The 11237-nt window shown below is 41.4% G+C and overlaps 1 long non-coding RNA gene across 1 annotated transcript in view; it reads left to right on the top strand.

The window, feature by feature from the left end:
- The first annotated feature begins 439 nt into the window (after window positions 1-439).
- LOC143925439 (uncharacterized) overlaps window positions 440-11237 on the top strand; it is a 15854-nt gene continuing 5056 nt past the window's right edge. The window contains exons 1-3 of the long non-coding RNA XR_013261979.1: window positions 440-619; window positions 1111-1133; window positions 6183-6376. This is a non-coding gene — a long non-coding RNA (uncharacterized LOC143925439). The remainder of the gene's footprint in view (window positions 620-1110; window positions 1134-6182; window positions 6377-11237) is intronic.

Genomic DNA, 11237 nt, shown 5'->3' with positions numbered 1-11237 from the left:
TTGCAGATATAAAAGTTCTCTAAGAGTGCCAGTCTAACAATCTTCTCCTCTAAGTAGCAGTTTTAGGTAAGTAGACGACATGAGAAATATGACTATGAACAAAATAAACTATATGCCATGTAGACAGATGGAAGAGGAACTCAATGATAAACCCTGGCTCCAGGCACATAGAAAGGGGTTATATGGTCATCCTACCAAAATGACTCTTCAATATACCCATTGGCTTCCTATTTATTTAAGATCTCTGCACCCTAGATCAGTATGTGGTGGAAGGAATATGGCTCCTATAGGATTCCTTATGTGGCAGAAAGGGTAACAGAGAACATTGGGGGTCATTTACTAAAGCTGGATCATGTGAAATCTGGTACAGCTTTGCAAAGAAACCAATCAGCTTCCAGGTTTGATTGCCAAAACATAATTAAACAAGCTGAAGTTAGAAGCTAATTGGCTACCATGCACAGCTGCAAAAGATTCTGAGTGCACCAGTTTTAGTGAATCCCCCCCCATTCTCTGCTAAGACATTTGCCTGGAGTTGGTTCTAGGTGATGACTCTACAAGTAGGGTAACTTTTCAGATTGATCATCGCCATACTGAAGCAGTCCAGTGAGTGGAAACTCAGGTGCCTGAATAGCTATGACATGCAGAGTATGGCTTCTGTCTTTACATATTGATTCCCTGGAATTCATAAGGAGTACTATGTACACTTATTCTGGTGTCGGTTTATGAGACAAGTGTTGCAACTAGGGACAGATTACTGTTACTAGGAGGAAAGCACTGAGGCTAGAGTGGGAGTGGAGTAGGATACTTCCCTCCTCAGTGCATGTTCAGCATCGGATGCATTCTAAGCATCACTGGTTTTTAGAATGCTGGCTACACAGCCGTCGGCATCATAGCAACCAGTGAAAAACCTCTGACTTCATTCAGCCGGAAGACCACGGACAACAGGTGAATGTAGACAAAGACGTGAATGCTGGCTGATGTAACTGAACAAATATGACCATTGCCATACTTGAATGCTCTCCAACTTGAAGAGCAGTGGGTATTAGGGGCCACTGGGGGTGGGCATGTAATCTACTATCAAAATCATATGCATTTGTTTTTGTTTTCTAGGCTTTGCATCATGTCTGGTTTCGGTGAGTATCTTTTTAGTGCTACATTACTAATGTTTTTTTTTTTTTTTTTTTTTTTTAAACTAGTATGTTATTTTTTTTATTATAGTAAAAAATGGTTGTTAGTGGTGGACACAATTTTCATGTGTAATCAATGAATAAACTCTACATTCCTTTTAAAATGACAAAATATTCCCAGTTACTGTATATAATAATGTAGTAAAATTTATGTTTTAAGGCAGGGGTCTCAAACTGGCGGCCCTCCAGCTGTTGCAAAACTACAAGTCCTATGAGGCATTGCAAGGCCGACAGTTAGAAGCATGACTCTCACAGGCAGAGGCATGATGTGACTTGGAGTTTTGCAACAGCTGGAAGGCCGCCAGTTTGAGACCCCTGTTTTAAGGGGTTATCAGAAATGATTAATATACTGTATATCTGGGTCCCTGCTGAACTGTGACAAATTTAAAAGCATATACGGCTGGTATACATTATGCCGCGTACACACGGCCCTACTTTACGGCAGAAAAGGTCCGACTGTCTTCCTGATGGAGTTCTGATGGAGTTACGACGGATTTCTGACCGAACAGACTTGCCCACACACAAACGGACCAAAGTCTGTAAGTTTTGAACATGATGATATACGATGGGACTAGAAAAGGAAGTTCAATAGCCGGTAGCCAGTAGATGTCCTAGCGTTGTATTTGGTCCATCGGACCAGCATACAGACAAATGGTTTTCCTGATAGAAATTGATTCCGTCTAATGTTCTATTTCTAGGTCCGTCTGAATTTTTAAAGAAAAAAATCAGATGAAACCTACACACGATCGTAATATGCGATGGAATGATTCCGTTGGACTTTTTCTGCTGGAAAGTCCAGTCGTGTGTAAGCAGCATTAGAAACACTGCAGCAATTTCTTTTCACCTTGTCTAGCCTAAATCCATCCAAAATGAAAAAGGGAGTTAAGAACTAACATTGGCTATAGATAAAGAACAGTCTGCACATCTGAAAATGGTTAGATTGAATGAAGGATATATATATATATATATATATATATATATATATATATATATATATATATATATATATATATATATATATATATATATATATATATATATATATAATAAAAAAAAAAATTAACTAAATATATAAATACACACACAGGTTTTGTATCATAAATATTTACTTCAGGCATTATCTTTTTCAACATTCTCTGGTCCGGTTTGGTTACATTTAATTCTTCATCCAGGGGGTCTCTGGGATGCAGAAATTCACTGTAGCAGCCTGTGCTACATACTCTTCCAGGTGCAGCTTGAACAACCTGCCATTTGTATAGTGAAAACAGGGGATGCTAGCTCAGCCCCTCCACCATTCTTAGAACGTCCAGTAAGTTTTTCAATAAATAGAAGGTATTCTCTGATTGGATGGGACAAATCTCTACCTCGTCCAATCAGAGAAAGCCTAGCAAGGGGCTTCCACACTGATAGTGCAAAATGAGATTGCTGCTGAAAGGGGGACGGATACCAAAAATATGCATGACAGCAAAGGGAAAAGAGAAGGGACAGAAAATATGTAACAATAACATATCACAATCTTTATTAAAGTATGTCTACAGGGAAAACATATATATATATATATATATATATATATATTTTTAATAGAGTGGAGAGTGATTAGAACAACTGTTTGTGTCTCCTTTGGGGAGATTCAACTTCTCTGTTGTCCTCTTTACTGTGATCACTGAGAGTGAAAGTGAAAGAAAATCCCAATTCTTGGGTTGTCTCCCGAACAGAAGTATAGCTGAAATCTTCCAAAGAGGACACTTGTTCTGGTGACAACCAGGGATTCCTACAGTTTGAAGAAATTTCCTCTCACTTCCTGTTCTGGATATGGGACCGGAAGTAATAGGACATCTTCCTAATGAGACACACATGGCTAAAAAAAGTATTGTCTTTAATTCTACTTTAATGTATAAAGATCCTGTGCGCATCCCTCAATGAAATCACAGTGTGGGCCGAGTCCTGCTGTCTGTGTCAATGGACGCAGCAGCAGGATTCGGGAGCGCGCCCGCATGAGTGCCCCCATGGAATGCGGCTCTTCATGGGGGCACTCGATGTGGAGAAGGAGCCAAGAGCGCCACCGGGGGACCACTAGAAAAGGAGGATCCGGCTGCTCTGTGCAAAACTCTTGCACAGAACAGGTAAGCATGACATGTTGTGTGTTTTTTTTTTTTTGTTTTTTTTTAAATCAAACCTTTACAATCTCTTTAAGGCTGTGGCCAAATACAGTTCAGGATTCTCAAATGAAACTAAGCAAAGCAACACAGCAATGGGGCTGGCTGTAGTCAGTGCTTGACCTACATTGGCCATAGAAATAAATATATCAACCAACTCTCTTTAACCCTCTGGTTGTGATACTTTATGTAAGATATTGTAGAGTCTCAGTTGAATGTTGCTGAATACAATGCAAATACAGGCATAGTGGTTTAAAGTAAAAATCAAAAGCACTTTACTAGGATGAGTAAATATACACTATATTACCTAAAATATTGGGATGCCTGCCTTTTACATGCACATGAACTTTAATGGCATCCCAAGGTCCATAAAGACATGGATGAGCGAGGTTGGGGTAGAAGAACTTGACTGGCCTGCACAAAGTCCTGACCTCAACCCGATAGACCACCTTTGGTATGAATTAGCGTGGAGAATGCGAAACTGGCCTTCTCGTCCACATCAGTGCCTGACCTCACAAATGCATTTCTGGAACAATGGTCAAACATTCCCATAGACACACTCCTAAACATTGTGGACAGCCTACCCAGAAGAGCCGAAGCTGTTATAGCTGCAAAGGGTTGGCCAACTCAGCACTGAACCCTACAGACTAAGGCTGGCCATACATTATACAATTTTCTTCTATAGATTTATTTAGATTTACCAAAACCATATAATATGAGGTCAAATCTAAACACTCAGTTTGTGTGCAATCAGGCAGGCCCTTGTACTACACAGTTGAAGGTAAATCTAAAGGAAATTGAATAAGAAAATTGTATGGTGTATGGCCAGCTTTAGACTGGAATGCCAGTAAAGTGCATGTGTGTATAAAGGCAGGCATCCTAATACTTTTGGTAATACAGTGTATTTATCAGTGGTAGTTGACTGTATCCATGCTCCTCGCATTATTGGCTGAACTCCTGGTCATTTGAAATCTCGTTGTTATCACTGCGTGGTGACGGTTAGCCCTTGTACACACGGTTGGAGATTCCGACAGAATGTTTCCTATTGGACCGTTTTGTCGGATATTCCGACTGTGTGTGGTCGGCATCGGACTGTTTCCATCGGAATATCCGACGGTCCAACTTTTCCAACTTGCCGGTAAAATTTTCCGACAAAATGCTCAGATCGGACATACTCCGATCATGTGTAGCCTACTCCGACGGACAAAGTGCTACGCATGCTCAGATCAAATTCCTAGACCAAAGCTATTGGCTACTAGCCTGAACGTAGTCCCGTCGTAACGAAATAACGTCATCACGTTATGTACAATCGGATTTTCCGACAACTGAGTCCGACCGTGTGTATGCAACATCACTTCCGTACCTCTTCTGGAATTAATCCGTCGGATTTGGTTGCCGGAATCTCCGACCGTGTGTACGGGGGCTAAGATGTACTGCTGTTCAGGCAGCATAGTAAAATCATGTTGTAATTCATGCTGGACCCTGTCGGCTAAAAGGATATAATGTCAGGATATGTCGGGATCTCTATCAATGACACGTTTTGTGCATCACCTGGTTTCTTCTTCAGTGGTAAATTATCACCACTGGAGGAGAAAGCACAATCAGTTGATATTCCTATCTATTTCTATGGTTGGCAGTATACTGTATATCAAGCATTGACTCTGGCCAGCTCATAGTTATATTGTTTTGCATGTTTAATTTGAGAATGCTGACCTGAGTTTGACTTCAATCTTCAGCAACTGAGCCTTGTTAACAGAGACTTATGAATTATGCATATTTGCAACCAGCAGGCTCGATTGGAATATTTGAATTGTTGTTAAATATCATGGTGCTTCAGCCCCTGTGATTAGGGACTTGTTCTCAGGATCTTGAGGTTTATTGATTTTTAATGACATTGTCTATTTTCACTTGCAGCACTGTGAGTGCATTAAAGGTTTACATAGAATCGTAATACACAGTTTTGATACATTAAAGCAGTAAAGTCTTCCTACAAAAAAAAAAAGACTCCCTGCCCCAGCAAGTTAATGCCATAATGTGCTAGCATGCACTGCATACTAGCACATTATGGTAGTACTTTTTAAATAAAGCCCCCCCCCCCCCAAGCTGTCACTGCTGCCAAGGCTTCCATCTTCACCTGGTCTTCCTTCCAGGTCTACGTGCTCCAAATGTTTGAATGGCCGGGCTACGATGACGTAACCTCCGCGTATGTGCACAGAAGTCATGATTGCAGCACAATGCTCTGAACTACCCTCAATGCAGAAGGCATCATTCTCTGCAGCTATTACCTTTTGTACCACCACCCCCTCCCTTTAGAATGTAAGCTCTATGAGCAGGGCCTTCCTGTACCTTTTGTATTGTACTGTAATTGTGTTGTCCCCCCTATACATTGTAAAGCGCTGCGTAAACTTGGCGCTATATAAATCGTGAATAATAATAATGTGCCAGTGATTTCACTGGCTGCTGAAATTGTGACTATCTCCTAATCCGTTGTACCTACAGGTAATTTTTATCACCTTAAAAAGCAGACTTTACTACCGGTTTAATAAAGACTGTTTTACTGTAGCTTTTGCCATTAGTACTATTCCTTTGCTTATTGTAGGAACAACATTTCAGTCTAGTCTTGGGGGTGCCCCATGCCTTTTAGGGCCAGGGTAACACCCCTACTAGTGTTAAAAGACAGCTGTACTGCATTTCCAAATGTAAACTTTTGTTTTTTTTTATATATTTATTTTGTTAAATGATTGTTCTTTTGTTATATAGTCACATATTATGTATGTATAACCCAAAAAATACTACAGTTTGGCAACAACCAAGACTAACGTAATTTATTTTACTTTAGGTTATCCAATATGGAACAATGGTCATTATTACCCAGCACCACATTATCCTAGACATCATTTTCATCCACCTCCACCACCTCCTCCTCCTCCTCCTCCTCGTCCTCGCTATGTGCACTATTTTCCCCCTGGGAGACATCATCACGAGCGTCCTTATAACTACAATTATTATGGACACCGTTATTAGCAGCCCAAGGTAAATATGTTTTAGAAAAAGGAAACAATTTGATACATTTTATTTTACACCAAAACATTGATAATAATTTTATCCTAAATTTAGGAAATTTATATATTTTTAGCAGAGACCCTAGAGAATAAAATGACGATCGTTGTAATATTTTATATCATACTGCATTTGCTCAGCGGCCTTTCAAACGCAATTTTCTTTTTTAAATACACTTTTTTAATAATAAAAAAAAAAAACGCTTAAGTTAGCAAACTTTTTTTGTATAATGTGGAAGATGCATTACACCAAGTACTTAGATACCTAACATGTCATTCTTTAAAATTGTGTATGCTTGTGGAATGGCGACAAACTACGGTATTTAAAAAAGTCTCCATAGGCGACACTTTACATTTTTTACAGGTTACCTGTTTAGCGTTACAGAGGACCAGCACTAGAATTATTGCTCTCGCTGTAATGATCGCAGCGATACCTCACATATGTGGTTTGAACACCGTTTACATATGTGGGCGCAACTTACATATGCGTTCGGTTCTGCACGTGAGCACAGAGGGATGGGGTGCTTTTAATTTATTTTTCTTATTTTTTATTTTTTAACTGTCCCTTTATTTATGTATTTTTTTATCACTTTTATTCCTATTACAAGGAATGTAAACATCCCTTGTAATAGAAATAAGCATGACTGGTCCTCTTTATTGGGAGATCTGGGGTCAAAAAGACCCGGAATCTCTCATTTACTTTAAAAGGTAAATAAAAAAAGACATTTTGACTTTAAGAAAAAACAAAAAATCCTGTCTACTGTCTTAAACCTGGTGATAAACGTCAAAGTGATGATGTGTATATATACCGTGGGCGGTCGGTGGAGAGTAAACAGCAGTTCATGTAAGCCTTTTTTTCTACTTGTTAGTGAGTGTATATAAGTAGCAAGGTCCCGGTGTTCTGCCAAGAACTGTCCCCCCATCGGACAGATATTATATAAAAGTGTAGCGCTTTAAAGACATGGCATATTTACTGCCAATATTGCAAAAATATATATATTCAGCAAATATTCTCAATGTGAAATAGTGCACACACCATACAAAATCCCATATAAATGTTATTTGCTATATACAACTATACAGCTAAAAAATCAAAAGAATAGGTCAAGAAATAAAAAATCCAAACATGGAAATAGCAAAAGTCTCTTAAATGTCCGTGTATAATTCACAGATATGTGAAAAGGATCCTACACCTCCTTCATAGAAAAACCGTGCAGTCACCACGTGATATCCCTCCACCAAGCGAAATGGACGCTTACCGGATTTAGTGGATCCACTCAAATTTATATTTGGAGGATCATATAAGCTCGTACATATATGTAGACTCCTTCAATAGTGCGTTTTCCAGAGGGATTTCAAATGTGGTTACTCCATTCATATATTAAAAGGTAACTTATCTCCAGCCATATAGGTCCACAGGGATAATAGAGCACATATAAAGAAAAGCAGGGACCACAATAGTGTAATTCCGTTTCGTATAAACAATTTAATAAAAAAGATTAAACTCACATGTATACAGAAGGTTAAGCGCTTTTCAGTTTAAAATCAGGCTGCAGTGAAGCCCCCATCGGACAGTGTCCGCCCCGTACTGCGCAGGTGCAGCGCTTGCGCAGTACGGAGGACAAGGAGACGCCGAAAGTCTCCGAAGATGAACGGCGCCTGCGCACTTGATAGTACCTTCTGTCCTGAGTCCAAGTTCAAGCCCCACCATGCATGTGGACATGCGGTAGATGATGTAAAACAGCACCTAGTAACAGGGCCCCTCGCGGGCTTGCTTCGCTCGCCATGCATCGGGCACATCCTCACTTCGCTCTGCGATTTTTATTTTTTTTTTTATTTTTTTTTTTTTTTTTTTATTCCAACTCTATGTCCACTTGGATGGTGGGGCTTGAACCTGGACTCAGTGCGCAGGCGCCGTTCATCTTCGGAGACTTTCGGCATCTCCTTGTCCTCCGTATTGCATAAGCGCAGTACAGGGTGGACACTATCCGACGGGGGACAGTATTCGATAAGACACCAGGCCTCCAGAAGCCTAATCGTGAATGATCTCCAGAGTCAGGGAGAGCTGACATCCTCCTTTGTAGAGTGGGTTACTAGGCATAATGGGTGTAATGCAAGATAGAATTGGGTGCCACTCACTTTTGAATGCGAACAAAAGAGATTTATAGTCTCATAACAAGAACTGGGGGAGAGAGGGTTAGGTCCTGAACACCCTTAGGCAGATACAATAGCAATTGGCAGACTGTGAGACAAAATAGGCAGACCGTTATACAGGTTGAGGGTCTTTAAGCTAGTTGCAGCACTGCATTTGTAGAATTGCTGTCTCCTATGGCAACTGAACTTGTAGGTTGACTTCAACACAGATCTGTACACATACCAGACTTGGTATCCCCGTTGTGTAGGACCTGGATTCCATCTCACAGCCTCTCACTGTAGCTTTTCTCACTGAGCTCCCAGTCTTCTCACCAGACCTTCAGATGCTAGCCACCCGCTGGATCCCCTGAGCTCCTCCACAGCTAACCCGCTGTACACTCCAACCGTCACCCACGCTACCTGCTGGGTCCCTGGCTTGGCTCTCAGGTAACCCGCTGAATCCTCTTCAAGTGTCACCCACGCTCACCTGCTTGGTCCCTGACTTGAATGCTGAAGCTTTCCCAACTTGTTCACTGTCTCCAGCTAGTGAAAAAGGCTGCTCTGGTACGTCTTCAGACTTCCCAAACCTGGCCTCTGATAACAGGAGTAGTTGTATCTTATGGGTGACGGTTTCCCCTTTATCTCTGACCTCTGGTTCTCACTTGCCTCTGGTAAGTGGTCGTCCCATGTGGCAACTGCTTCTCCTTCACCTCTGGCAACACTTGGTGCGCCGTCCGGCTGAACCCCTGCAACGATCAGTCTACCCTCGGGCTGAGCCTCTACACACGTGGCTAGACGACAGGCTTAGGCCTAACCTTCAGCTGCTTCACATACAGCCCCCAGGACTAAGCCTGGGGCTTAAAGAACATTGATCACCTGGTTCATTCCCCTTAAATAGACTTTCCCAGCATGCTTAGCCTCAAATATGATTGGCTGAGAAATGATGTCTATTCACAACCTGAACGCACTGTAGTCTTGTCATTCTAATGCCAAAGGCAGCAGTGCCACCTATTGACAGACGAGAGAAATGCACCATTTTCAGTCTTAAGGCAAAAAAGTCAGAGGATACAACTACCAATTAGCCAGGCTAATTACCGCCTAGCATAATTAAATTTGTTAGCAACCCTGCCTAATACCAGGGTGCTACATATAGGACCAATTACTTTTTAATTTCTTTTTCATAACAAAGGTGGCTTAGCAACTTTCTTGATATAGGGTGCCCTTCAGTTTAGTTGTAAAAGATGAACTCCAGGCTTATGAACTATTGTATAATTTTGTTAAAGCCATCTGTGTTCTTATTTATGGTCAATCTTGGTATCCTTTGTGTATTTCTGTATTTTCATTCATAAAACCTTTTTAAGAAAATAGGTTTGTCAGTGACCGTCATCATTATTATTATTATTATTATTTTTTTTATCATATTTGCACTTAAAGCAGTATTAAATCCAAAAGCATAAAATGTAATATATTGCAGCTTACCAATCCTTTGACGTAGTGGCTGCATTCATTTTCTTTTTTCTTTTTTTCCCTTTTATTTCACCTGCTGATCCGACCAGTAACACACTTCTTGTCTTAAGATGTCTCTACTCTGGATGGAGGAGCTACAAAGACAGCAGCATTGTCAGTCTAGGGCAATGGTCTATGCGGCCCTGGGGCCTGATTTGGCCTTTTGCTTGCCTTTATCCAGCCCTTGAGGCATTAATCCTGCCATTGACACCAGCAATGGGGCAGTATTCCTTCCACTGACCTCAACAATGGGGTGTAATTCCTTCCACTGATAACAAAAATGGGGCACTATTCCCATTCCTCCCAACTTTTGAAGTTGAGAATGAGACACTTTAGGGGGAGAGCAAACTGTGGCATGTGTAGTGCGTCGCAACAAAAGTGGGCGTGGTTTAAAAGTGTGCGTGTTTAAATTACGATGGCCAGAAGGGGTCAGTTACAGCAAGTGGGGGTTAAAGGGGATAAAGCAGGTGGGGCAGAGGCGATATAACGCTTCATTACTGCCTGTCAAATGCTTTTTAAAGAGCAACCTGAATGTTGATTGCTCTTCAGTAATTAAACTGCGAACAAGCCATAGATATTTATTTGTTTTATTTATTAAATTTTTTACAGTTTGGGGTATTTTTTTTTTTTTTTTTTACATTTAACTGCCCTATTTGGGGAAAGAACAGGGCTAAACATATTTACTGCTACCCCCCCCCCCCCCCACACACACACTCTCTATCCTGAACCCGATCCTCTGCTCCTGTGCCCTGCCAGCTGCTGCAGCCAGCGGGAGGGAGAGGAGAAGAGGTGGCAGTGCTTCGGGGGGGGGGCACACAAGGTGATTGGAGCACGGGGGAAGTGAAAATTAGAATGTTGGGCAGAAGAGGGCACCGGGTGCAGACACTGTGATTTGATTTTCCCAGAGGGAGAGGAGGAAAAGCTGGCTGCACTTTAGGGGGTCCAAAGCCAGGTCGGAGCAGGGGGATTAGTAAAGCCCAAAGCCCGAACGAGTATCGGCTCTGGGATTTAGCCTGGATGTGCTGGATGCTGGGATTTCAATTAAATCTTGGGATGGTCCGTCCTATTCTGGGACAGTTGGGAGGTATGCAGTACCCAGCAGGTAAAGATAAGTTACTGAGAAGTAAGATGGGACTCATGGAACTAGAGCTTTAAACTCCATTGTGTTCTCTCTGGAGCCACAAATTAACACACAG

This window comes from Lithobates pipiens, unplaced genomic scaffold (assembly GCF_037356315.1).
Source record: "Lithobates pipiens isolate NorthernLeopardFrog02 unplaced genomic scaffold, aLitPip1_a1.2 Scaffold_22, whole genome shotgun sequence".
Classification (NCBI taxonomy): Eukaryota; Metazoa; Chordata; class Amphibia; order Anura; family Ranidae; genus Lithobates; species Lithobates pipiens.
Note: the sequence above shows the minus strand (reverse complement) of the source record. Positions and strands in the feature narration are given on the sequence as shown.